We start from the raw sequence: 23,460 nt of genomic DNA, 5'->3' as shown, positions 1-23,460 counted from the left end.
CGATCACCTCTTTCTGGCTATCTTCTGCATCTTTTTAAATGTAATGGTTCCGCATTTGCGGAGATCACATTAAAAATGAACACATCTTCCGCCGTCCGGATTGAATCCTGAACTAGGTTTTGCAATTGACAGACGCCACTAGGCCAGTGGCCACTGAGGGTGGTTGGGATGGAGAGGTGCTGATGAAGCCCAGCAAAATGACAGACCTGTTAATTGGAGAAACAGATCCTGTGGCCTTACAGGCTTTTCGTCTCTCTCCAGTCTCCATCCACCTTTTTCCAAGTCATGGGCCTAATTACATTATGGCCCTTAGTCTCATTCCATAACTCTTAACCATTCCTAAAACGGTAGTGGCGATGTGCCAGGAGGGCCTGAAATATAACCAAGCCCTGTAGTAGACAGGACAAAGGCCGGGACCACAAAGGGAGCAGTGCTCTCATTTACCCCCCCCCCTGGACGCATGCTGAGGTGCAGGATCAAATAAGCTCATGTCCTTACCTAGTACTATGGATTCTCCAGCCCTATGTGACCAGCTCCTGTAAAGCTGTAGTTTTAGACAGCATAAGGAGAAGCTCACAATTCACCTCAACTAAAGTGGTAAAGGAAGTCAAAGCAGAGAATTGAGAAACACTTCCTCTGAAAGGAAATTACATTACTCTGTAGATAATCTTTTGATTCTTACAACATCCCAACTCTTGACTGGGTGTAAATTGAGGGGCATGAGTCACATGTACACATCACTAGTGCCATGCACAATTTGTATCAACATTTTATTCAACAAATCTAATCAATGCTAATACAATACAGTGCCTTGCAAAAGTGTTCAGACCACTTGAATTTCTTCATTTTATTGGGGTGAAGTGGGATTCAAATGGATTTAATTGTAATTTATTTGTCGACAATCTACACAAAATTCTCTTAAATGAGGAAGTAAAATATATATTTGACTGATAAATCAAATATTCATAACTAAAATAGAGTTGTTGCATACGTATTGAGCCTCTGTTTAGGAAAGCCTAAATTAGTTCAGGAGTAAATGTGGCTTAACAAATCACATGGATTTGTTTCATTACTAACTCTTTCTCCGTCCCCCGTACACACATCTGTAAAGTCAAGTATTGAATTTCAAGTACAGATTCAACTAAGAAGCTTTTCGAAAGAATCAAAGGATAATGAAAGTGGGCAACAATAACAAATCAGACATTGAAAAGCTCTTTCATCATGGTCAAGTGAATTGTTATGCTGTGGATTATGTATTAAACCACCCAGACATAAAAAATAGTCATCCTGAACTGAGCTGCAGGACAGGAATGAAACTGCTGTGTTGCCATGGGCTACAGAGTTCAATGGCTGTGATGGTAGCAACACTATTGTAGTTAAAATAATAACAAGGCACTAAAGTAACACTGCTAAAAAAACATAGCAAAGGAATACACTTTTTGGCTGGAATGCAAAGTCTTGTTTGGGGCAAATACAACATCACTGAGTAACTGCCTCCTTATTTACATACAAGCATGGTGGTGGCTGCATCAGGTTATGGGTATGCTTCCCTTTAGAAAATATTGGGGATTTTTTCAGGATAAAAAAAACGGGATGGAGCTAAGCACAGGTAAAATCCTAGAGGAAAACCTGCTTCAGTCTGCTTTCCACCAGAGACTATGAGAGGAATTCACTTTTCAGCAGGATAATAACCTAAAAACACAAGGCCAAATCTACACTGGAGCTGCTTACCAAGAAGACATTGAATGTACATGAGTGGCCAAGTTAGTTTGGACTTAAATCTGCTTACAAATCTATGGCAATACTTCAACATTGCGGTCTAGCCATGATCACCAACATCTTGACAGAGCTTGAATAATTTTAAAATTAATAATTGACAAATATTGCACAATCCGGGTATATGAAGCTCTTATAGACTTATCCAAGAAGACTCACAGATGTAAGCGACGCCAAAAGGTGTTTTTAACATGTATTAAGTCAAGGACCTGAATACTTAATGCCATTACTATATTTTAGTTTTTAAAATGTTAGAAATTGTGTGTACATTTTTGACAAAAAAAAATTCAATCAATTTGAGTCCCACTCTGTAACACTAAAATGTGAAGAAATGCAAGGGGTCTGAATACTTTTGTACGGTACTCTATTTACAAATTCATCATGATATACAACTACTTTTGAGAACAGAGAGGACGTGGCTGTCTGTCACGTCATTAAAAAAGACTAAACAGAATTGTAAAAAGGGATCAATTGTATTTTGGACGACTGTAATGTCGTTATGGTTCACTTCATATATATTCCATTCCTTTTTCATCAACCATCCCATCTCTTAAATTCCTCAAAGCTCCTCAGTCCCTCTTCAATTTCGTAAATCTTTATTGTCCTCTGTTTCCAGTATCCCTCCATCCCCACACCTCATACTCCTCGTCTCTCCATTGCAGCAGGGGGTGCCTCTCTCTCTCCATCCCTCCTCTCCCTTTCTCCTCCTCCAGTCCTCTCCTCCCGTACCATTCTGAACAGGTAGCGACTGGCCAGCTGTAGATCCCACTGATAGCGGGACAGGATCCTTAGGCAGTCGTCACGAGAACACAGGCTCAGAGAGTGCAGCTGCTCCATCTGAGAAGGAAGGAGGGAATGAGCGAGAGAGGAGAGAGCACAAGGTTGGTGCATCACATTGAACATTACATAATTTTTGCATTCTTAGTAAACTAGGTTGGTCGATGAAGAATACATTTTGAAGTACATGGAAATAATACATGTATTAAGTATGAATTAGAGTAATTCTGTCGAACCTTGAGTTGTTGCTGGGCCCTTATAGGGTTCCATTCATTGCAGTGAAGTGCGTTCCGAACCTCCTCATTGGTCACTCCATGCACTGCTTCCGTGACCTGACCAATCAGACTAGAGGACCTTAGAACTTCAGGACAATCACAAATCCTGAATTCTGTAATATGTCTAACAACTCAAGAACTAAAGTTCATACATCCATTCAATACCTGTGCTATGAAGGCTTCCCTGGTGTGTTGTACTTGAGACGGGTACCTCTCCCTCTCTTGTTCCCTCACCACCCACTCCTTTTCTTGATTCCTCTCCTTGTCCCCATAGTCATCCAGTGCTGGTTTGGACCATGCCATGTGGGCCATTTTGCCCAGGTCGCTGCCCCCCATGGTCTGCTGCAGCTGGTGCTGGGGTGGCTGCAGCATCTGCTGCTGAGGATTCTTTTGAGGTTGTGGAGGCCACAAGGAACCTGGGGATGGATTTACAGGCCTCCGATCTCAGAACAAGGCCACCTGGGGACTCTTGACGCGTTTGAGGTTGGGCGGGAGCGGTCGAGGTGGGGGGTTGATGCTGGCCTCGCTGAACCGATGGGGATCCTGCTGCACCACAACGCTGCGGGCAACCATGGCGTTGGGGAGGGGTCCACGACGGGGGTTCACCTTGACCCCTCCTAAGGTCCTGCTCTGGGGATCACTCAGGACAGACTCTAGACTCCTGGTCATACCTGGGGACAGATGGATAGTTCTATTAAACATACAGTACCAGTCAAAAGTTTGGACACACCTACTTTATTTTACTATTTAAACATTGTGAAATAATAGTGAAGACATCAAAGTGATGAAATAAAACAAATGCAATCATGTAGTAACCAAAAAAGTGTCAAACAAATCAAAATATATTTGAGATTCTTCAAAGTAGCTCACCTTTGCATTGATCACAGCTTTGCACATGCTTGGCATTCTCTCAACCAGCTTCACCTGGAAAGCTTTTCCAACAGTCTTGAAGGAGTTCCTACATATGCCGAGCACTTGTTGGCTGCTTTTCCTTCACTCTGCGGTCCAACTCATCCCAAACCATCTCAATTGGGTTGAGGTCGGTTGATTGTGGAGGCCAGATCAGATGATGCAGCACACCATCACTCTCCTTCTTGGTCAAAAAGCCCTTACACAGCCTGGTGTGTTGGGTCATTGTCCTGTTGAAAAACAAATGATAGTCCCACTAAGCGCAAACCAGACGGGATGGCGTATCGCTGCAGAATGCTGTGGAGCACCCCCCCACACAATAACACCTGCTCCTCCATGCTTCACGGTGGGAACCACACATGCAGAGATTTCTGCTCATGTTTCTTGGCCAAAGCAAGTCTCTTCTTATTATTGGTGTCCTTTAGTAGTGGTTTCTTTGCAGCAATTTGACCACGAAGGCCTGATTCACGCAGTCTCCTCTGAACAGTCGATGTTGAGATGTGTATGTTACTTTATTTGGGCTATCTTCTGTATACCACCCCTACCTTGTCACAATACAACTGATTGGCTCAAACGCATTAAGAGATATTCCACAAATTAACTTTGAACAAGTCACACCTGTTAATTGAAATGTATTCCAGGTAACTAACTCATGAAGCTGGTTGAGATAATGCCAAGAGTGTGCAAAGTTGTCATCAAGACAAAGGGTGGCTAATTTGAAGAATATCAAATATATGTGTTATTTCTTAGTTTTAATGTCTTCACTATTATTCTACTGTCACGACTCCTACCGAAGGTGGCTCCCCTTCCTGTTCGGGTGGCTCTCGGCGTCACTGGCCTACTAGCTGCCACTGATCTTTTTCTCCCCCTCCTTGTCTGTTTATTAGTTACACCTGTGTTTAGTTAGGTTAATTAGTTGGGCTATATTATCCAGCTGGCCCGTCTGCTGGGTGTGCGGGATTGTTTTATGTGTACTCGTGTATACGCCTGTAAGTCATGGTTGTTCGTGTACGTGAGTTATTCGGGATTGTTTAGTTCCCCTGTGTTTTGGGGCATTTGTTTGAGTGGCATCTTTTTCACCTGTGTGGTGAATAAAGTATAGCGCTACTCTGAACTCTCTGTTTCCTGTGTCTGACTTCTTCCTCTACTACACCCCAGGCATTACATCTACAATGTAGAAATAGTAAAAAATTAAAACCATTGAATGGGTTTTGACTGGTACTGTATACAATATATGTATTTTGTACAAAATAACTACAGTGTACAGCATGTTGAGGGTGGTTTTCACTATGTGATATAAAACTTGTGACCCTCTGCTCTTGAGGCTAGTACACTATGAAGGGTACCAAAGGTCTAAACAATTAGAAGAGCTGTAATGTGCCCAATTAGCTACAGATTGCTACCCACAAGACAATTATATGTATGGATTGAATATTAGCTAATATTATTTGGAGAACATGTTAGTATCAGTCTCATAATAATCAAATAAAGAGTAAATAACTTATTGAAGTTGGTACCTGACATTTTCTGTAAATTGGAGCCGCCCTCTCTCTCTCTATTTGCTGGGCTTCTTCTCCAGTTTACTCTCCTGAAAAGGTCAGAGGTCAGCTAAAAACACAGTATTCAAACAAACATGGGTCAGGGTTGTACACTGACAATATCAAAGGTTCAAGGCATTCATCTTACTTACTCTGCAAGATTTGTTTACCACCAATAGTGGGCCACCAACAAAGATGCAAACAAATTCTAACAACGGATGTCTGTAATGCTAAACAAGACAAGGCAACAATGTGGCATTAATGACAGCAAAAATAGTCAGGAGCCCAGGCTAGCATATAGCATGATGATGCTCAACAGCTATATATCAAAGAATCATCAAAAAGTGGAAACTTGACTGACTCGTCGAGGCATTCCGGCGTGCCCCAGTTACGGTCGGGGTGGGTCTCACTCGGCCCCGTGTGCTGCAAACTGCCCTTCAGGGGGGCCGGGATGAGGCTCGACGCAGCGACGGGGGCTGTGGTGAGAAGAGCAGGGGCGCTGCTGGGGGCGGAGAGGGAGGGAGCAGCCAGGCTCGGGGGGAACCAGCCCACTATCAAGGTCCTTTGGTTCTGGCCCTTCCACTCACACTGCTCCAGACTACAGGAGGGGAACCATACAGTCAAATCATATAAGCCACATGTAGATATACAGTAAGCGAAATAAAAAACACATGGATACAATTTAAATGGTCACATTAAGAAAGGGCAATCATACAATTCCAACAAATGACATAAAAGTTTATTGATGACTTCGAACTACATATTCACAAAAAAATGTACTCTCTAAATCTTTTATTCTTGGCATCTGACTTGAAGGCCTTAGACCACCCCTCTCAAGAATGACCACAAGGTGGCAAAAATGTGAGGATTAGGGTTAACAGTCAATGCAACGGAATTCCAGTTTAAAAGTTTCGCTCTTTGAAGCAATATGTCTAAGTTTAACAATGAACCTCTGTTTCTTCCGATCTCTTTTCTCCATCTCCCCATCCTTCTCCTCTCTTACCTATGGTCTATGATGGTCACTAGGTCGTTGGACAGGAGGGAGAGTTTTCCAGGTTCCACAAAGTCCCGTACAGCACACACCTCCAAAGGCAGAGCCTGGATAGAGAGGGAAGAGGGGAGAGGAAATCATTTTATGCCACGGTCTCGCAGTCCAACCGCCTTTATTTTGGTCACTGGCCATGTTGACTCTTAAATGCTAATGTGAACATGCTTGGGAGCCACTTGATTAGAGTGTATTATGTGAGTATAATGCAAATGTGAGCATACATTTATACATATATAATAAATGTACAGTACCAGTCAAAAGTTTGGACACACCTACTCATTCAAGGGTTTTTCTTTATTTGTACTATTTTCTACATTGTAGAAAATTAAATAACACATATGGAATCATGTAGTAACCAAAAAAAGTGTTAAACAAATCAAAATATATTTTATATATAAGATTCTTCAAATAGCCACCTTTTGCCTTGATGACAGCTTTGCACACTCTTGGCATTCTCTCAACCAGCTTCATGAGGTAGTCACCTGGAATTAATTTCAATTAACAGGTGTGCCTTGTTAAAAGTAAAATGTAAATGTAATGTAAATGTTAAAAGCTCATTTGTGGAATTTCTTTCCTTCTTCATGCATTTTGTTTGAGCTAATCAGTTGTGTTGTGACAAGGTAGGGGTGGTATACAGAAGATAACCCTATTTGGTAAAAGACCAAGTCCATATTATGGCAAGAACAGCTCAAATAAGCAAAGAGAAATGACAGTCCATCATTATTTTAAGACATGAAGGTCAGTCAATATGGAACATTTCAAGAACTTTGAAAGTTTCTTCAAGTGCAGTCGCAAAAAGTTAATTAGTTACCAGCCTCAGAAATTGCTGCCAAAATAAATTCTTCACAGAGTTCAAGTAACTGACACATCTCAAAATCAACTGTTCAGAGGAGACTGTGTGAATCAGGTCGTCATGGTCGAATTGCTGCAACAACAAAAAAAACACTACAAAAGGACATCAATAAGAAGAAGAGACTTGCTTGGGTCAAGAAACATGAGCAATGGACATTAGACCAGTGGAAATGTGTCCTTTGGCCTGGAGTCTAAATGGGAGATTTTTGGTTCCAATCGCCATGTCTTTGTAAGATGCGGTGTGGGTGAACGGATGATCTCCGTGTGTTGCGGTTGGAACCAAAATCTCAAATTCGGACTCATCAGACCAAAGGACAGATTTCCACTGGTCTAATGTCCATTGCTTGTGTTTCTTGGCCCAAGCAAGTCTCTTCTTCTTATTGGTGTCCTTTAGTCGTGGTTTCTTTCCAGCAATTTGACCATAAAGGCCTGATTCACTTAGTCTCCTCTGAACAGTTGATGTTGAGATGTCTGTTACTTAAACTCTGTGAAGCATTTAATTGGGCTGCAATTTCTGAGGAGCTGGTAACTCTAATGAACGTATCCTCTGCAGCAGAGGTAACTCTGGGTCTTCCTTTCCTGTGGCGGTCCTCATGAGAGCCAGTTTCATCATAGCGCTTGATGGTTTTTGCGACTGCACTTGAAGAAACATCCCGTATTGACTGACCTTCCTGTCTTAAAGTTATAATGGACTGTCGTTTCTCTTTGCTTATTTGAGCTGTTCTTGCCATAGTATGGACTTGGTCTTTTACCAAATAGTATACCACCCCTACCTTGTCACACACAACTGATTGGCTCAAACCCATTAAGAAGGAAAGAAATTCCACAAATGAACTTTTACGGCACACCTGTTAATTGAAATGCATTCCAGGTGACTACCTCATGAAGCTGGTTGAGAGAATGCCAAGCGTGTGCAAAGCTGTCATCAAGACAAAGGGTGGTTACTTTGAAGAATCTCAAATATATTTTTATTTGTTTAACACTTTTTTTGGTTACATGATTGCATATGTGTTATTTTCATAGTTTTGATGTCTTCACTATTATTCTACAATGTTGACAATAGTCAAAAATAAAGAAAAACCCTTGAATGAGTAGGTGTGTCCAAACTTTTGACTGGTACTGTACATATAAATATTTACAGTGTTACCTCTGCGACCAGGGTGGTGAGCTGGGAGAAGGTGGGTCGGTTGGAGGGGGTGCAGGCCCAACACTTTCTCATCACAGAGTAGAGTTCCTGAGGACAGTCAGGGGGTCTCTCCATACGCTGTCCTTCCAGCTCCACACGCCAGAGGATCTGAGAGAAAAAAAAAGAGTGGGGAACGTTTAATGACAAAGACATTGCATTGTTGTGATATTGAAGATGTTTGTGGACACGCACGCACGCACGCACACACACACACACACACACACACACACACACACACACACTATTGAATATTTGATTTGGTACAAAGGGCTCAAATATTTCAGAGGTCGTACAAATGCTTAGAGCCTTGTGTCCTTTTGAGTCATGGTTCAACTTCAAGTGCTCTACCTACAAGGTGTACCTGATAAATCTACCTCATTAGCTCTCGTTACAAACACTCATTATTTAATTCCCCTTATAAATTATTTGGCGTGTTAATGTTTCCCATATACTGTATCTAGTAATTCATTTATCCTAAATGTATATATTGTTATTTTCCTCTTTTGCCAGTATCATCTCCTGGAAACCAATTCCATGAGCAGCAGCACTTAAGAAGAGCTCCTCCTTAAATTGTAATTTTTGTAAAAATGTGTACAGTTGAGTTATTTTAGTGCATTGCTGTGTTCTGCCCATCTAGAGGAATTGGAAGATACTTTTTTGTGTGGAAATAGGTTTGAGAGGTTTTGAGAGATTGATCGACTTGGTTCTTGCAGGACTCATCTGCTGAATCATCAGGCAACACAAGGAAATAATGGGATAGGGGGACAATAAACCCAACAAGGACGACAACAAGAATTAGGACATGGACAAACAAACACAAAACCAACAGAGGGAGAAAGACAAAGGTTTTCTGAGGGATTTCTGAAGGATGGTTCAGGCCTTGAGGGAAGCAAGCATTCAGACGAACAAACAAACAAGCAAAAGAACACTTGGAAAGGAGGTGGAAACATTCTGAACATTGAGAGCGTATCTTAATTTCTGTGTCATGTGTTGTGTATTTCTCCCACCTATCTCCTGATTCGAGCTCTCATCCCTTGAACCCCTAGGGGCTCCTCCCTCCCGGGCAGCCGAGCGGAAAAATGAAAACTCCCTCCTCTCTACATTTTCCTCCTCTGTCTCTGCTGCTAAAGCCACTTTCTACACATTTAATACCTTTATTTGTATTATTCATAAAAGTGCATTGTTTAAAAAGTGCATTTACCTATAGGTGCATTATTTAAACAAGTGCTTTCATCAAGAGACACATCACATCATTCTAGAGCATAGTGCATTGTTTAGAGGTCACCGTGGATGTAAGAGGCGGACCAAAAAGCAGCGTGGTTATAATTCATGGTTCTTTAATAAAGAAACTATACATGAATAAACTACAAAACAAGAAACGTGAAAACCCGAAACAGTCCCGTGTGGTACAAACACTGACACAGGAGACAACCACCCACAAAACCCAACACAAAACAGGCTACCCAAATATGGTTCCCAATCAGAGACAATGACTAACACCTGCCTCTGATTGAGAACCATATCAGGCCAAACACAGAAACAGACAAACTAGACACACAACATAGAATGCCCACTCAGATCACACCCTGACCAAACAAAACATAGAAACATACAAAGAAAACTATGGTCAGGGTGTGACAGTACCCCTCCCCCCAAGGTGCGGACTCCGGCCGCAAAACCTGAACCTATTGGGGAGGGTCTGGGTGGGCATCTGTCCGCGGTGGCGGCTCTGGTGCTGGACGTAGCCCCCACTTCACCATAGTCTTAGTCCACCACATTGTCCGCTTCCGTGGCCTCCTAACCACGGCGATCACACCCTGACCAAACAAAACATAGAAACATACTTCTAAATGACCCCACTGGGCAGGGGGCAGCTCGGGACAGAGGGGCAGCTCGGGACAGAGGGGCAGCTCGGGACAGACTGGCGGCACTGGCGGCTCAGGACAGACTGGCGGCTCAGGACAGACTGGAGGCACTGGCGGCTCAGGACAGACTGGCGGCTCAGGACAGACTGGCGGTTACTGGCGGCTCAGGACAGACTGGCGGCACTGGCGGCTCAGGACAGATGGGAGACTCTGATGGCGCTGGGCAGATGGGTAGCTCAGGCGGCGCTGGGCAGACTGGAGACTCCAGAAGCGCTGGAGAGGAGGAAGGCTCCGGCAGCGCTGGACGGAGGAGCTCTGGTGCCTCTGGACTGAGGGGCAGAAGCTCTGGCAGCACCGGACAGGCGGGGGACTCCGGCAGCGCTGGAGAGGAGGAAGGCTCCGGTAACGCTGGACAGGCGGGAGACTCAGGCAGCGCCGGAGAGGAGGAAGGCTCTGGCAGGCGAACCGGGGACACCATGCGCAAGGCTGGTGCCATACATAGCCACTATCTCCTGTATTTCTGACACTGAGTTGGCTCTAGAAAATTTATCCTATATATTTATTCCTCTGGCAGATGAACATGCCCATTTTAAACAATTCAGAGTCAAACAGAGTTCCAAACAGCCTCTGGAAGCAACATCAGCACAAGAGCTGTTCATCGGGAGCTTCATAAAATGGGTTTCCATGGCCGAGCAGCTGCACAAAAGCCTAAGATCACCATGCACAATGCCAAGTGTTGGCTGGAGTGGTGTACAGCTCACCACCATTGGACTCTGGAACATTGGAAATGCATTCTCTGGAGTAATGAATCACACTTCACCATTGTGTGTTATGCCAGGAGAACACTACCTGCCTGAATGCAGAGTACCAACTGTTAAGTTTGCTGGAGGAGAAATAATGGTCTGGGGTTGTTTTCATGGTTCAGGCTAGGCTTCATTTACATTTACATTTAAGTCATCAAGTGAGCGAGGTGCAAATCATCCAGTGGGACAGTCACTTAACAGCATCTAAAACAATTACTTTCCTAGGTATTCCTTAAAGATTTTCTGTGGCAAGGGAAATCATTTTTACTTTCTAGGGTGGCAACATTTTGGGGGAAGGGACATTCCTGTTTCAGCATGACAATGCCCTCGTGCACAGAGCGAGGTCCATACAGAAATGGTTTGTCAGGATCGGTGTGGAAGAACATTTACTGGCCTGCACAGAGCCCTGACCTCAACCCCCTCGAACACCTTTGGGATGAATTGGAACGCCGACTGCGAGCCAGGCCTAATTGCAATACATCAGTGCCTGACCTCACTAATGCTCTTGTGGCTGAAAGGAAGCAAGACCCCGCAGCAATGCTTCAACATCTAGTTCTTCCCAGAAGAGTGGAGGCTGTTATAGCAGCAAAGGGGGACCAACTCCATATTAATGCCCATGATTTTGGAATGAGATGATCGATGAACAGGTATCCACATACTTTTGGTCATGTTGTATAGATCTAACCCTGGGTTTTCTTCTGAGTTATGTGAGCACATTCAGATGAGAAATCAGGCCTGGGCCAAAGCAAGGAAAACTGACTCTATAGTGGACTGGCAATCTGTCAGCCAATTGAGAAACAGATGTACTCTCTCGATTAAGAAAGCTAAATCAAGCTACTTTTTAAGCTCTATCTCTGACTCTGCTTCTAAAGTTGGAAAACAGTAAATGCTCCTAGATTTTGGAAAACCCCAGCGGTGGCTGTGTACAAATTCCTCTTCTTTCCTGCCTAAGCAAGTTCTGTCTGACTCTGGCATCATAACAATGTGTACAGTGTGTCTACACATACCTGTCTGCCAGATAGCCCCCGCCAAGGCTCCTCACAGTAGGTGAACATCTCCCAGAGAATGACCCCAAACATCCACACGTCAGAGGAGTGGGTGAAAGAGCCCACACGCAGACTCTCTGGGGCACACCTGGAGGGAGCGTGGGAGGAGAGATATGGAGAAAAAAGAGACCGAGCGAGAGAGAGAGAGAGAGAGATGGAATTACTACAAACTGCCAATCATTTACCAAAGAAAATTCCATAGTAGTGATATCTCCCTTCTCCACACCGGCTTCCATTCGGTCACACTGTTAAACAATCAATGACTGATCAATGATATATCCCCCCACAAACACCCTGATGTTCTCCTTCAGCTCACCAGGCAAAGGGGATACGTCTGTGGGCCGTCATCACGTAGTGGTCTGTCTCCTGGCTCAGGCCCCTCATCAGACCAAAGTCCCCAATCTTCACCATCTCCCTGGAGGCCAGCAGAACGTTCCGGGCAGCCAGGTCCCTATGGATGAACCTGGGGGAGATATAACACAGGCCCACTATACCGGCTGCAACCAGGAATGGTTCTGCATTTTCATTGGCTAGAAGTGTCTTCCTTCCGCCTCTGCTGAAATTTCATTGGCATTACGGAAATTCCAGTCAATTGAGGATAAAATATATGCATGAAGTTGGTTCAAGGAATTGTTGACGTTTAGGGTTACAGTGACGTTAGTGGCTAAAATTGCATATTTGGTCGTAGTCTGTCTGTAGAGTGGGACTGTTTCGTGCCTCACCTGCGACCCTCCAGGTACTCCATACCCGCTGCTATCTGGGTGGCGAAGAGCCAGAGGCGTGCCAGGGGGTACTCGTGCTGGCGAGAGCGCAGCATGTCATACAGGGACCCCAGACAGGCCAACTCTGTCACCTGGGAGAATGAGAATAGGGTTTTAAAGTCACTTCTTTACACTACATTTTCCCTCCAATTCCCTGAGTGAATTCTGCGATAAACATAACATCTGAATGACCATTCAATGTTTATTTAAATTGGCATGCCTGTATTTCAATAGCAATTCTACCAATTAGAATATTAGCATATGCAAAGGCCCATGCATGAAAGGATTACAATGCAGAAATAGGAAACATACTAAATATGTTTTATACTCCACCTTTAAGAGGATAGAGAGAATGGCACTCTCACCATCTTGAGGGGCTGTGTGAGCACTACTCCGTAGAGGCTGATGATGTTGGGGTGGTCAAGAGACTGCATGGTGGTCACCTCCTGGAGAAAGTCTGTCATGGTGTCTGTCTGTCTGGAAAGGCTACTTTTCAGAGACTTCACTGCCACCGGCAGCTGTCATGGCAACAGAAAGAAGAAGGGGAAGGATGGAGGAGTTAGGTGTACTGATTAATGCCATTTGGGAAAGATTATAGCGTTATTCTAAAATGGGTTTAAAAAAAAAATCACTCATCAATGTACACACAATACCCCATAACGCCAAAGCAAGAACAGGTTTTAGAAATTTTTGCTAATTTATAAAAGATAAATAAACTGAAATGTCACATGTACATTCGTTTTCAGACCCGTTACTCAGTACTTTGTTGATGCACCTTTGACAGTGATTACAGCCTCAAGTCCTCTTGGGTATGATGCTACAAGCTTGGCACACCTGTACTTGGGGAGTTTCTCCCATTCTTCTCTGCAGATCCTCTCAAGCTCTGTCAGGTTGGATGGGGAGAGTCGCTGCACAGCTATCTTCAGGCCTCTCCAGAGATGTTCGATCGGGTCCAAGTCCGGGCTCTGGCTGGGCCACTCAAGGATATTTAGAGACTTGTCACAAAGCCACTCCTGCGGTGTCTTGGCTCTGTGCTTAGGGTCATTGTCCTGTTGGAAGGTGAACCTTCGCCCCAGTCTGCGGTCCTGAGCGCTCTGGAGCAGGTTTTCATCAAGGATCTCTCTGTACTATGCTCCGTTCATCTTTCAATTGATTCTGACTAGTCTCCAACTCCCACCCGCTGAAAAACATCCCGTCAGCATGATGCTGCCACCACCATGCTTCACCGTAGTGATGGTGCCACGTTTCCTACAGATGTGACTCTTTGCATTCAGACCAAAGACCTTAACCTCGGTTTCATCAGACCATAGAATCTTGTTTCTCATGGACTGAGAGTCCTTTAGGTGCCTTTTGGCAAAGTCCAAGTGGGCTGATATGTTCCTTTTACTGAAGATTGGCTTCTGTCTGGCCACTCTACCATAAAGGCCTGATTGGTGGAGTGCTGCAGAGATGGTTGTCCTTCCGGAAGGTTCTCCCATCTCCACAGAGGAACTCCGGAGCTCTGTCAGAGTGACCATCAGGTTCTTGGTCACCTCCCTGACCAAGGCCCTTCTCCCCAGATTGCTCAGTTTGGCTGAGCAGACAGCTCCAGGAAGAGTCTTGGAATGATGGAGGCCACTGTGTTCTTGGAGACCTTCAATGCTGCAGACCATTTTTGATACCCTTCCCCACATCTGTGCCTCGACACAATCCTGTCTTGGAGCTCTACGGACAATTCCTTCGACCTCATATGGCTTGGTTGTTGCTCTGACATGCACTGTCAACTGTGGAACCTTATATAGACAGGTGTGTGCCTTTCCAAATCATGTCCAATCAATTGAATTTACCATAAGTGGACTCCACTGGAAATAAGATGCACCTGAGCTCAATTTCGAGTCTCTTAGAAAAGAGTCTGAATACTTATGTAGAAATTGTATTTTTACATTTATTTTTAATAAATGTACAAACAATTCTAAAAACCTGTTTTCACTTTGTCATTATGGGGTATTGTGTGTAGATTGACGAGGGGGGGGAAAGTGTTTAATCTATTTTAGAATAAGGCTGTAAACTAACAAAATGTGGAAAAGCGGGAGGGGTATGAATACTTCACGAATGCACTGTACTTCAATGCAAATAATTTTTGATTTCTGTTATGCAATTTCTATTGATCCTTTTGAAGGTACAGTATCTTGCCCTGTGACTTTCTAAACTGTCAACCTAGCTCTGCCTTTTACTGTTGGTGAGTAAAATAAAAGTTAAATACTGTCTCACCAGAAGCAACATACATTTGAACAAATCCACTCACCACTCTCCCAGTGGGGGTCTGCCACTCTCCTCTCTTCACCACGCCGAAGGAGCCCGTTCCCAGCTTCTCCCCCAGAGTCAGCTCATCGTCCTGGATCAGACAGGTGAGGGCCCGCCCCCCTTTCTCCTGGCCCGACCCCCCGCTGCCCCATTGATCACCCCCCCTCCGGACCACACCCACTGATAGCCTGGGGGACCAACAGATCAACATGAGTGACAGGTGAGCATTCCAATTATTATGTTGTGTCAATCAGTAATGTCTGGTACTTATTTCAAAGAACTCACCACTACCTTGTAAACAAATGGTATATAATAGTAAATTGCATTCTGGAGGGACTTGAGAGATGTTTAACCTTTCTTTAATTAACTAGGCAAGTCAGTTAAGATCAAATTCTTATTTACAATGATGGCCTACACCAGCCAAACCCAGACGGCACTGGGCCATTTGTGCTCTGCCCTATAGGACTCCCGATTACAGCCGGTTGTGATACAACCTGGATTCGAACCAGGATGTCTGTAGTGACGTCTCAAGCACTGAGATGCAGTGCCTGAGACCACTGCGCCACTCGGGAGCCCCATGTAAAGGTCTTACCTTGGCCATCCACGATTTGGGCCTCACGCTGATCTTGAAGTTTTTCACAGCCTCCCATAATCTTCTCTGTCCTACACGTAGACAAATATTCGATATAAAATATATGGCCATACAACATACAAACAAGGGTTACACTTCACATGAATACCCTCTTCATAAGGCATTTATAATCCCATGTGAACTATTCATAGTGCATTATAATGCACAACATAGGGGCTTTTCATATGAAGTGTTACCAAAAATAGCTATAGAATCATTTTTAAAAAGGACAACGGTGTACTGACCTGGTTTGCTGATGCCAATCTGTTCGAGGTCAGACTCTTTAACGTAGGCGAAATGCTCTACGCGGGTGATGTTGAGGCTGTCCCGGACACGCAGGTAAAACCTCTCCAACTGGACCTCGGCCAGGAGGTGGTACAGCCACTGAGTGTCCTGTTCCATCAGCATGACCCTGTGGGTCACCACAGCACTAGGCAAACTGGCGAACCAGGGACCCCCATTATATGTTAGCAACAACAATTGTTTTCACGTCTTGTCTTATCATCAGGTGAATGATAATGACAAGGAGAAGTAATCATAGTTTTAAAATGAATAGATTGGGTACATAGTTTTTCATTATTCTGACCTCCCCACATTGCATTTGGGAGAGGAAGTGTAAACTCTAACGGCTGATTAGCTAGAAAGTTAACTCCAAACACATTTTTGCTAAAAGTAGCTGTTTAGCTGATTTAATTAACAAAGGTTAGCAATGTGTTGGCTAACATTTACAGTTGAAGTCTGAAGTTTATATACACTTAAGTTGGAGTCATTAAAACTCATTTATCAACCACTCCACAAATGTATTGTTTACAAACTATAGTTTTGGGATGTCGGTTAGGACATCTACTTTGTGCATGATATAAGTCATTTTTCCAACAATTGTTTACAGACAGATTATTTCACTTATAATTAACTGTATCACAATTCCAGTGGGTCAGAAGTTTACATACACTAGGTTGACTGTGTCTTTAAACAGCTTGGAAAATTCCAGAAAATGATATCATGGCTTTAGAAGCTTCTGATTTCTTCTGACTTCTAATTTACATCATTTGAATCAAGGCCTACCTTCAAACTCAGTGCCTCTTTGCTTGACATCTTGGGAAAATCAGAAGAAATCAGACTAGACCTTAGAAAATAAATTGTAGACCTCCACAAGTCTGGTTCATCCTTGGGAGCAATTTCCAAACACCTGAAGGTACCACGTTCATCTGTACAAACAATAGTATGCAAGTATAAACACCATGGGACCATGCTGCCGTCATACCGCTCAGAAAGGAGACCCGTTTTTACTTTTTGGAGAAATGTCCTCTGGTCTGATGAAACAAAAATAGAACTGTTTGGCCATAACGGCCATCGTTATGTTTTGAGGAAAAACGGGTAAGCTTGCAAGCCGAAGAACATCCCAACCGTGAAGCACGGGGGTGGCAGCATCATGTTGTGGCGGTGCTTTGCTGCAGGAGGGACTGGTGCACTTCACAAAATAGATAGCATCATGAGGAAGCAAAATTATGTGGATATATTGAAACAACATCTCAAGACATCAGTCAGGAAGTTAAAGCTAGGTCACAAACAGATCTTCCAAATGGACAATGACCCCAAGCATACTTCCAAAGTTGTGGCAAAATGGCTTAAGGACAACAAAGTCAAGTCAAGGTATTGGAGTGGCCATCACAAAGCCCTGACCTAAATCCTTTAGAACATTTCTGGGCAGAACTGAAAAAGCGTGTGCAAGCAAGGAGGCCTTACAAACCTGATTCAGTTACACCAGTACTGTCTTGAGGAATGGGCCAAAATTCACCCAACTTATTGTGGGAAGCTTGTGGAAGGCTACCCGAAACGTTTGACCCAAGTTAAACAATTTAAAGGCAATGCTACCAAATAATAATTGAGTGGTTTTTTAAACTGCTGACCCACTGGGAATGTGATGAAATAAATAAAAGCTGAAATAAATAATTCTCTCCTATTATTCTGACATTTCACATTCTTAAAATAAATTGGTGATCGTAATTTACCTAAAACAGGGAATATTAACTTGGCATTGGGATTAAATGTTAGGAATTGTGATAAACTGAGTTTAAATGTATTTGGCTGAGGTGTATGTAAACTTCCGAGTTCAACTGTATGTCCAAGTCAAGAAAGCTTGCTAGCAGCCAGCGGCTCTGGCACTTTCACCAGTCCAGTCATTACCAGTGATAACCTCAAGGGAGGATGCATTTCAAGTCAATTACAAGAAACAGCGCCATGAGCATTGCCTTGTTTCTTTTTCCCATCAGATGCACCAATTGAATATGCATAATTTAATTGAGAATTCACTCATGTTGTTCAGTGGCGGGACATTAGAGGAAGTCGAAGAGCTGTTACCAAAGGAGGCAGTACCTGTTCTGAGTTGCAATTGAATAACGAGGCAGCCTGTTTTACAGTAACTAGCTATGTTCCCAGTTCACACACAGGCCTCTTGTCATCTCATATCATTGTCTGTCTGTGGACTTCCGCTTCAGGGAATTGGCGCCATAAAACAACCGGAGTTATCAGTGGAGAGAAGGGTGAGTCAGAGGCCTACATTCCTGTGTCAAGTACTCTGGCAAACTCTAACCAGTTCTCACATATACAGTTGAAGTCGGAAGTCAGAGCATGCACAGACCAGCTGGCTGGTGTGTTTACGGACATATTCAATCTCTCCCTATCCCAGTCTGCTGTCCCCACTTGCTTCAAGATGGCCAGCATTGTTCCTGTACCCAAGAATGTAAAGGTAGCTGAACTAAATTACTATCGCCCCGTAGCACTCACTTCTGTCATCATGAAGTGCTTTGAGCGACTAGTCAAGGATCATATCACCTCCACCTTACCTGTCACCCTTGACCCACTTCAATTTGCTTACCACCCTCCTAGGTCCACAGACATTGCAATCGCCATCACACTGCACACTGCCCTATCCCATCTGGACAAGAGGCATACCTGTTAGAATGCTGTTCACTGACTAAAGCTCAGCATTCAACATCATAGTACCCTCCAAGCTCATCATTAAGCTTGAGGCCCTGGGTCGCAACCCCGCCCTGTGCAACTTGGTCCTGGACTTGCTGACGGGCCCCCCCCAGGTGGCGAAGGTAGGAAACAGCATCTCCACTTCGCTGATCCTCAGCACTGGGGCCCCACAATGGTGCATGCTCAGCCCCCTCCTGTACTCCCTGTTCACCCACGACTGCGTGGCCATGCACGCCTCCAACTCAATCATCAAGTTTGCAGACGATACAATAGTACTAGGCTTGATTACCAACAACGACGAGACAGCCTACAGGAAGGAGGTGAGGGCTCTGGGAGTGTGGTGTCAGGAAAATAATCTCTCACTCAACATCAACAAAACAAAGGAGATGGTTGATGCACAATTGAGAGCATCCTGTCAGGCTGTATCACCGCCTGGTACGGCAACAGCACCGCCCACAACCGCAGTGCTCTCCAGAGGGTGGTGCGGTCTGCACAATGCATCCCCAGGGGCAAACTACTCGCCTTCCAGGACACCTACAGCACCTGATGTCACAGAAAGGCCAAAATGATCATCAAGGACAACAAACACCGGAGCCACTGCCTGTTCACCCGCTACCATCCAGAAGGCGAGGTCAGTACAGATGCATCAAAGCCGGGACCGAGAGACAGCTTCTATCAGCTTCTATCTCAAGGCCATCAGACTGTTAAACAGCCATCATAAACACAGAGAGGCTGCTGCCTACATACAGACTTGAAATCATTGGCCACTTTAATAAATGGAACACTAGTCACTATAATTAATAATGCCACTTTAATAATGTTTACATATCTTGCATTACTCATCTCATATGTATATACTTTATTTTATACTATCCATTGCATCTTAGCCTATGCCGCTCTGTAATTGCTCATCCATATATTTATATATTCTTATACCATTCCTTTACTTAGATTTGTGTGTATTAGGTATTTGTTGTGGAATTGTTAGGTATTACTTGTTAGATATTGCTGCACTGTCGGATCTAGAAGCACGAGCATCAACATAATACACACGCAATAACATCTGCTAACCATGTGTATGTGACCAATCAAATTGGATTTGATTCTATTTGAGACAGACACATTGATGCAGCCTGAGGTGCAAGGGGCTAGCCCGGAGAAGCACTTTCTCATGTCCAAATAGATTCCCAAAGACAACTCCCAAACCCGCACCCAAATATCACATCAGAGACACTCCATGGAGCAATTCTGTAGTACAGACATGTGTGCAACCAAACACTGAGGTCATTTCTCACGCACGTCCCATTGTTTTAAATGCCCAGTACATTCAAAAACTAGATGTTTCTGTTTTTTTATACAGTATTTTACCACACTATGAGGTTGGAATAATACTGTTAAATTGTTTTGTAAAAATATGATAACACCCTTTTAGTGTAAGAGCTGTTTGCAAAGACCGCCTGAAATTTCAACCTGTCACCAGGCGGTAAATTAGTCAATAGACCAATAAGAAAGAGAGTTCCAAAACGTTCTGTCAAGAACAGCTAGTTTTCAGTTTTCCCCTCCCCACTCAGACCACTCCCAGACAGTCCGAACAATATTCTTGCTTGAGAAATATATCTTTGCTAAGAAGCCTTTTTTGTCTCTTTTTGACCATTTTAACTGAAAACAATCATAGTAAGGTACCCATAAATTGTTATCCAGAAATGTTACACAGGAATGATTTGATATGAGATTTTTTTTTAAACAACTGCTTTTAGGGTCATTTCGCTTTATGTACACGTGTATACATTTTAACCCGCTCAGCTACTGAATAATTTTGGGTGGTAACTAACCTAATGTAGCAGGCATAAAATAAATGCCTAGATCCACTACATATTGGTTTTGACAAGAAAGAAAAATGTTTTGGTGACTGACTATTGTGGACTGGTCTCTATCTGTTTCATTTCAACCAGAACCTTACAACCTCTGGGTCACAGACCGAGAATTCCAATTGAAGTTCAGCTTATGAACCTTGAGAACATAATTCTCCTAACAGTAACTGGAGACGTCTAAAAACCCACTGGACACATTATCCTTGATAAGCAGGCTTTCTAATAAAAACAGTTTGACAAAGAATCATAATGACACAATAAACTTGTATAACGTCTCCTTACAGAGAAAGGCTCTTGTAACAGAGAATGCATGGACTAACTGACTGACTCAACCAGTACTGTCACCAATCAGTCAACAAAAAAGCTTCCTGGAAGTTGAATAATTATTTCAGGTATACATGGTGTCCTGAATATGCACTGTAACACCAAACTCTCTCAGCCATGACATAACTTTTCCCATTTGTTAAATAAGTATTTGTTCATAAATCCAAATTCATGCCTAAATTGAGAAGAAAATCACTCAAAAGCTATACACTAATTCTTTGTCAAGAGGAGTTTATCCTGAGCTTGCTGGTACAGATGTAGGATCTTAATTCGATCACGCTGTTGCAGGAGAACTTTCGTGAAATGCAGGAAATGTAAGACTTGTAGTTTATTTGAGGTTTAAAAAGACTTCTGAAGTTTGTAATTCTGCAGTAGCAGTAAATATGAACAACCAAACACAGAAATGTCAGACTTGAGTTTCCCTTATGAAAAAGGCATCAAACACAGGGAATTTCAGACTTGAGTTTCCCTTATGAAAAAGGCATCAAACACAGGGAATTTCCATGCAAAAGGCCCAATGAGCACTAACACGAAGTTTATGGGAGCACATCAAATTGTGTCAAATGAAAGCTAAGAGTATATATTCATGACACATTAAGGCATATATCAAATGTTTCAACTATGTTCCAACCTAAACATTTTGAATAAAGCAAAGGCTTTGATTTCTGGTCAAACAGGTGGAAAAGAGGTCTTAGAAAACATCTAGTAGAGAAAGTGTTGAAAGGTATTATAAATACATCAAAACACAGTAATGTTGATGTAAAGACCCCTGCCAACTAATAGCAACATTTATATTTAGTTTTGCAGAAATAATTTGCCTTCTGTAAGTTTAAGAAATATTGCCTTGTGTATTGTCATTCTTTTAACAAAAACTCACATATCTTTAAGACACAGAATTATCAAATATTTCTACCACATGAGGATAATGAAAGTTCACAGAACTAACAAGTACCGGTAGACCCACCAAATAGTTATAGTGTTTTTACTGATACAAATTTGGTTTAGGATTTATTAAGTGATTAAAACACTTCAGAATTTTGCTAAATTGGACCTCATTTGAATAACAGCCACTGTGTAAAATAATAAAACCGAGAGGGATTTTATCCCTTCTGTTACCAAACTTTACATCTGCACTGTTTTTCAAGTAAATGTGTTTTTGTAAAATGTTCAGTGGAAATGGTTAACATTAGTCCCTGTGCATAGAAGTCTTTGGTTTCTTTAACTTTGCAATACAAGTATTTTGTTTGGCATACTTTTAAAAGAAAAAAATAGGAGTAATTATGTTATCATGGAATTGCCACCTGTAGGACTATATAAAATTAGAGTATTGCACAATTGTAATCTATTAGGTCAGCATTAAAATGATTATCCATTTCTCAACTTAGAACAAAAGGCTCTGAATTATCTGGTTCATGCACTCAAAAGTACGCCTTGGAGTTTACTGAAGCACGTTCAAGAACAATGAAGCCTTTCTCTAATATTTTTTTATTTGATTCATTCTTGCCCATCAAAATCTCATTGCCATATTTTCTCATACGAGTTAGCTATCCATAAAAGTAACTTTTAATTTGTTACACAGGATTTAATATTAAATCAGTAAAAGGGGAGGGTAGAACAGTACCCAATAATGAATCAATCATTGAAAGTAGACCTACAGGTGTTGACCTATGTGTTATTTAACACAACATAGTCTACTGTAGTTGTGGGACGCCATGGCTTTGTCTTTTAGAATAAAGACTGTGGACTTATTGTAATAAGGCAAGGCTGCTATATGGTGGGGCAAATTGATACCGAAGTTCAGTTAATGTAGATAAACTCTAAATACTAACCGTCAATAAAATGGCCCACGGTCCACCAGGGCCACGATCTTCTTATTTATGAACCCAGCTTTCGGATATGCTAGAACAAATCAAGGTATTCCCCAATAGGATCGTTAGACCTAGGCCTACGGATAATCCACATCACGTTCCATACTGTTTTTCTTAATTTCGTAAATAAATGATCATGTTTTTTTAAATTTTTTTTTAAGTTTGTCGGTTTAATCTCATAGCAAAATATCCTCTCTTCAACTGGTGTTGAAAACTTTAGCAGCAGCATTCAGTGTTTTTTTGGCTACCTGTCCACATTGCTCTCTCCGCCTCTTCCTAGTATTTTCACTCCACCCCTTTTCAATTTCCACCTGTGCAACAATTGCCTAGCCACCTGCCTACACATAAAATAATAGTTATTTCACAAAAATATATTACACATAATGCGGTGCAAGCGCACAATAATTCAAATTATATGGGCATTAATAATCATACATTGTCATACCATGTATGTGGTACAATATTTTGTACTTGTTTGACCAAAAAAACTTGAATCTGATTCAACTTCCCTTTTATGTATGTTTTAACATTATTATCTGTCTTGGTTGGTTGATTCCGAAATGCGCCAGTAGCAATGAGTTTCTTTCACTCTCTTAACCATACCTGTCTGCTCCTGCATAACCAGACTCGATTTATGCCTCTCGCATAACCTCTGATTTGAATGT

At 42.7% G+C, this 23,460-nt stretch overlaps 1 pseudogene; it reads right to left on the bottom strand.

The window, feature by feature from the left end:
- Positions 1-2,123: 2,123 nt before the first annotated feature.
- LOC124008276 lies at positions 2,124-23,043 on the bottom strand (annotated as a pseudogene).
- Between the last annotated feature and the right edge of the window lie 417 nt (positions 23,044-23,460).

The sequence above is a fragment of the Oncorhynchus gorbuscha genome, linkage group LG21, assembly GCF_021184085.1.
Source record: "Oncorhynchus gorbuscha isolate QuinsamMale2020 ecotype Even-year linkage group LG21, OgorEven_v1.0, whole genome shotgun sequence".
NCBI lineage: Eukaryota > Metazoa > Chordata > Actinopteri > Salmoniformes > Salmonidae > Oncorhynchus > Oncorhynchus gorbuscha.
The sequence above is the reverse complement of the archived record's forward strand: the minus strand, read 5'-3'. Positions and strand labels throughout refer to the sequence as shown.